We start from the raw sequence: 5,830 nt of genomic DNA, 5'->3' as shown, positions 1-5,830 counted from the left end.
CTGGGAGAAATATGAAGAAAATATTCATATTAGTTCAGGTATTGCAAATTACTTTTCCTTCCAAAGAAGAGTTAAAAATAAAAAACCCCAAGCCCCTCTCTTCCCCGTGTGTTTACTACTGGTCACTGCGGGAGATGGAGTATTGGCTTGGAAGGCCTCATATTGACCTTATTACATTCTTATAAAAAGCAAGTTGTTTTCTGGTTTAGAGCAGAGATTTTCTGCTCAGAGAAAAAAAGCCTTTGCTGGTTATTTCTGGCTCTGGAGCCAACGCCACTGCAGGAACTCTGTCCTCACAGGTAATGGTGCAGCCTGTGGGAGACCATTAAGTGGTGTTCTGAGAGGCAAAGAGGGCACTTCCAGGCTTGAGTTATGACAGAATAGTTTGAAACCATGGTGCTCACCACAGCACTCACAGCCTGCCATCAGAATTGCTCCAGAATAAGGCAGCAAAAACATTTGAGCAAAGAGTTGTGAACAAGAAAAACTCAGACTGAAGAAGGGGATTGCGCTAATTAATGTGTGACCTTATGGTTCAAGCCAAGACCAAGACTTGCTCAGACTGCAAAATTGTGGACTGTCATTATGTAAAAGAAGACTTGTTCCAGAAATTCCTTCTCTTTCCAGGGACTATTGGCTGGGGAATGAGAAGCCTGGGGTGAAAAATTTATTTGCCTCTGGGTGTGATATGGGCAGTGAGGGATGGTGTTGCAAAACAGAATTTTTCAATTTTTTTTTTTGGCTACAGGAGTATTGATGAATTGCAGGGAAAAAAGAGAGTACAATTAACAATAAAATGCTGTCCCTGATAATGGAGGGTAAGTTCTAGATGCCTTAGAGATAACAGGTGGTACAGAGCTCTTCTAGTAACAAAACCTCTGAGGATACTTGGTCTTACAGAAGAGCTGAAGAGAAAGCCAGGGGCTTGTATTTTGTAATGCTCTGAGAGCTGACACCCTCAGAGGGAGGTAAGGCTGGCAGTGCTCAGGGTGCCATATATCCCTGCTCACCTTCCTGAGTCTGCCTCTGCAGTCTCTGCCTGTGCAGGATGTGAGCAGGGTGATGTAGGAGAGCGTTGTCTGTAGGACAAATGAAATCTCTGAGGAAGAGCAAAGTAATGCTCCTACCTAACTCTACTGTGATTGCAGTAAGTTCCTCATTTAATATTTATCACATTTCGAATTCACAGGAAATCACTCTAAGTTGTAGTTTTAATGGAAGTTGACCCTGTAAACCAACTGATCAAATCTTGGGTCAAGACGACATGACATATGCAAATCATATGCAAAGCTCGTGTACAGCTGCATGTACAATGATCACACTCCACCATGAGCAAACCTCCACTGACTTAAATTAAAGTTTTGCCCAAGTCAGCTTGAGCTTTGTACGTAGAGCTGTATGTGGGCTTTGCATATGATTTGCATATGTCATGTAATGTACAATGTGGTATTGTGTACTGGCTGTCTCCCCCTAATTAATACATGATAGAAAAACTCTCAGAGAATAATGATTAAGAAAAAAATTGTGCATAAGGAAATTGCTTGCAAATGACCACACTGGTGAAATTATGACCCAGTAATATTGCAGTCCCATTTATTTTCTGTTAGGTTTAATCACCACTAATAATTCAGTCGAGGGTAATTAATCTTTGCTGATCAAAGTACAGGAAAGGGCTGAAGTACTGTAGCTGCATCGTAATGACATGTAGTGCTGATGGCACACAATTGCCTGTTTGCAGAGAGATGTGAAGATGTCCTCATCGGCACACAGTCAATGAATGGGAGTTCATTATCACTCAGTACAGGAGAGAGGCTCAAATAATAAGGGAAAAAGCCTAAAAGTACATACACAGGCAGATGCTTGCAACCAGAGCTCAGCTCATTCCCTGAGCTGGAGGGGTGTGGGCAGGGAAGCTGCGGTAGAGACCAGTGAGGGAAAGGACCTTCAGTACTGATTTTTTTCTTTTAATCACTTTATCAGGATAAGGTTCAACTAATGCTGCATTGAAGGAAAAAGGGAGTTTCAATTCCCAAACACTCCAATTCCCCAGCAGAGAATGACTTTCCCAAGTTCTTTGTATCAGTCATTATCAATATGGAACTTGTTACCTTCATGGGATTAGCTGGTACTTTCTTGGAAAGGACACCTTCTCTGGGTGACTTGATGAGGCCTAAATGGCTTGTGCTTCTTCCCTTGAGGGAGGTGGTTGATGAACAGAGGGAGAGGGACTGGGCAAAAGATCCTGCGATGGAAACTGCACGTAGCTGAGAGCTCAAGGGAGTGGGTAAGTAAGGTTAATCTTTGTTCTTCCTCTACCAGTTTTTGCAGATCAGTTTCAGATCATGATTGTGCTGCTGTCCTGGACTAGACAAAAATCCATCAGGACAATTTCCATCTATATGGCCAGAAAAAAGGGACAGGAGCATGTTGCCTCCCGAATTGCTTCATGAATATATAACATGCTTGAACTTAGAAGGCTTGAAGCCAATGCTGTGCTGTGTTGAGTTTTGAAGATGACATTTAAAAATCCCAACACCTAATTTATTTAGTCAGGGTTCATTTATTTTAATCTTCCAGCCAAACCCTTGTTTGGGAACTTTGATCTGAAAGCAGTGTTTATTTTCAAAGTCACAAAAACCCCCCCTTCCATGCTTGAATATTCTATTTTAAATTCTTTTGATATTCCCTTCTATTGAAACTGCCACCAAACATCAGTGGTGTTAAAAAAACCAACACCTATTACTAAAAAGACAGACAGTATTTAGGGCTGCAATGGTCCTGAAGTACAGTGAATCAAAACTGGAAATCCATCAGTTCTTTGGCTGCTAAATGATTTCCATGCTGAGCTGGCATTTATCTTCTAGAATAGAGAAGCCTTTCAGAGAACAGCAAATATCTGGCAGGGGGCCACAGGCCTTGGATATAAGACAATTAGCACAACAGGGGAAAAGAAGGGTTTCCGGAATTAGAGATGAATAAGAAATATTTGTAAAGTGCACTTTAAGTTATTGGTTTGATCACAGCGAATGTTTGTCACTTACTTCTCATGGCTGCAAATGTGCTGTATTACTTGTCTGGTTCTGCTTTCTTCTGTAATTAGTTTCACCACTGAGTGGTAGGACTGGTACATACCACACTTGTTTTCCTCTACTTCATCTTTAAAAGACTACTTTGTTTGTTTCAAAAATAGGGAAAACAGCAACTTGTTAGTTGTTGTAAAGATAGACTGCTCCCTCCTAGTCCGCTGGCTTTCTCTCCATGCACAGCTTTAATTAGATGTGGGGATTTAAGCCTTTACATTCTGAGGCATGTAACAGTCAGACTAATAATTAAGAGGATATATTTAGATGGTTTAAAAAACCCACTCTACTTCTAAGACTAAATCTCGATGATTAAAAGTGCCAGAGGGTTTCCAGGCTCCTCACAGTATCGTGAGCTGTAAATTTGCTCATCTTATTGACAAAGAAAAATATCCTAATCACAGGACATAAACAGATTCTCAAGTCTTGAATATTAAGAGGCTTTAACCATCTTGTGCTACTCTGTTAGAAAGACGAGGTGCATTTTCATTGATTATGGTCACACCATCTGAGCTTCTGGAATTTCTTTAGGATTTGTCTTATAAAGATGAAGAATTAATGATAATATCATAATCTTGGCTAGTGTTAGGGACTGAAACAAGAATTTACTTGAAAACTAACAGAAGTGAGACATTCTCCATTATGAAACCCGGTTCAAGCCTCAGACGGGATATCATATCTGCTTTTGGACTCTATACTCCATGAAAAATATGGATCAACAGAAGCAAGGTAGATCAAAAAACTGAAAACATGACTCTGAAAAAAATTTGAGTGTGCTTAGTCCAGAGAAGAGCAGACTGGTGTGTGAGTTAGTGATCTTCAGATGTGCAACAAGCAGTTGCAGAGCAGAAAAGGCAATCTGTTCTCCACATTGAATGGAAAAAGAAGTAATGGGCTTAAAGTTTAGAAAGGGAAATTTCATTAAGGCATTAGGAAAAACTTCCTGATGTAAAGGTAGTTAAGGACTGGGTTAGATTGCCTGGGTTAGCTGTGGAGGCACATCAGAAGTCTCTCATGGCAAGCTAAAGCAATATCTGTTAAAAATTGTTGAAGTTGCTGTCCTCGCTGACGTGAATGGGTCTTCACGTGGCTTTAAGTAGTGAAGGACTGAATTAAGGTGTCCTGGGAGTCTTCTCTCCAGGCTGAACAACCCCACCTCTCTTAGCCTTTCGTTACAGAAGAGGTGATCCATCCCTCTGATCATTTTTTGGGCCTCCTCTGGACCAGCTCCAACAGGTCCAAGTCTTTCCCATACTGAGGATGCAGTGCCCCGTGTGGGATCTCATGAGAGCGGGGTAGAGGGGCAGAATCACCTCCCTCAACCTGCCCATGCTGCTTTTGGTGATGCTCAGGATATGGCTGGCTTTCTGGGCTGTGAGTACACACTCTTGACTATGTCCAGCTTTTCATCCACCAGTACTCCAAAGTCACTCTCTGCAGGGCTCTTTTCAATCCCTCTATTCCCCAGCCTGTATTGATACAGGAGTTGCCCTGTCCCAGGTGCAGCACCTTGCACTTGGACTTGTTCAACCTGATGAGAGTCCCATGGAATTCTCAAGCTTTTCCAGGTCCCTCTGGACAAGCATCCTATCCTTCAGGTGTGTCAACAGCACCGCTGAGCTTGGTGCCATCTATAAACCTGCTGAGGGTGTGCTGAATCCCACTGTCCATGTCTGTTGAAGATGTTAAGCAGTACTGGTCCCAGTATGGACCCCTGAGGGACACCACTTGTCACTGGTCTGCATGTGGACATTGAACCGTTGGCCATTACTCTCTTTGGCCTTTTTCTGACCAATTCCTTGTCAACCAAACAGTCCATCCATCCAATCCATATCTCTCCAATTTCGAGATATGGGTATTGTGTGGGACCATGTCAAAGGCTTTACAGAAGTCCAGATAAATGACATCTGTAACTCTTCCCTTGTCCACTGATCCATCATAGAAGTCTACTGGGTTGGTGGGGCTTGCCCTTGGTGAAGCTGTGCTGGCAGTCCCGAATCACGCCCATGTTCTCCACGTGCCTTAGCACAGCTTCAGGGAGGATCTGTTCTGTGATCTTCCCAGGTACAGATGTGAGGCTGACAGGCCACAGTTCCCAGAGTCTTCCTTTCTGCCCTTTTTAAAGATGAGTGCAATGTTTCCCTTTTCCCAGTCACCAGGGACTTCACCTGACTGCTGTGACTTTTCAAATATCATGGAAAGTGTTGTGGTAACTACATCAGCCAATTCCTTCGGGACTTCGGGATTCATTCCATCAGATCCCATGGGCTTATGTATGTTCATATTCCTCATGTGGCCATGAACCTCATCTTCTCTTTCAGTGGGAGGGACTTTGCTCCCTGAGGCCCTGCCCTGAGGTCCATTCCCTTGAAAGGTGTGGGAAGACAGGTTGCCAGTGTATCTGTTATCTACATATCTGCTTATCTATCATGATGAAAATGTAAATTAAAATGAAAATATTTTTCTCTTTAAAGGTTGCCATGGGTTACTATTGGCTACTGAAAACCTTAAGAGTCTTTTTTTTTTTTTTCTGAAAATCGAAGTGCCCCAAAAACTAAAACCAAAACATTTCATTTGGAGTTGAGCCAACCCAAGACAAAAGTTTTACTTTGGCAACTCAGGGAAGAGTGCCTGCTCACACGGGGACTTATGAGAGTTACAGCTTTGTCTCAGACCATGCCATGATCTCTGTTCTTTGGCCTTTTCCTGAGGTCTTGTTGCCTTTCCTCGATGGGAGGTTACAAGGCCGC

This window comes from Corvus brachyrhynchos, unplaced genomic scaffold (genome assembly GCF_000691975.1).
Source record: "Corvus brachyrhynchos isolate BGI_N302 unplaced genomic scaffold, ASM69197v1 scaffold245, whole genome shotgun sequence".
NCBI classification, from domain to species: Eukaryota; Metazoa; Chordata; class Aves; order Passeriformes; family Corvidae; genus Corvus; species Corvus brachyrhynchos.
This window is presented reverse-complemented; position numbering follows the sequence as displayed.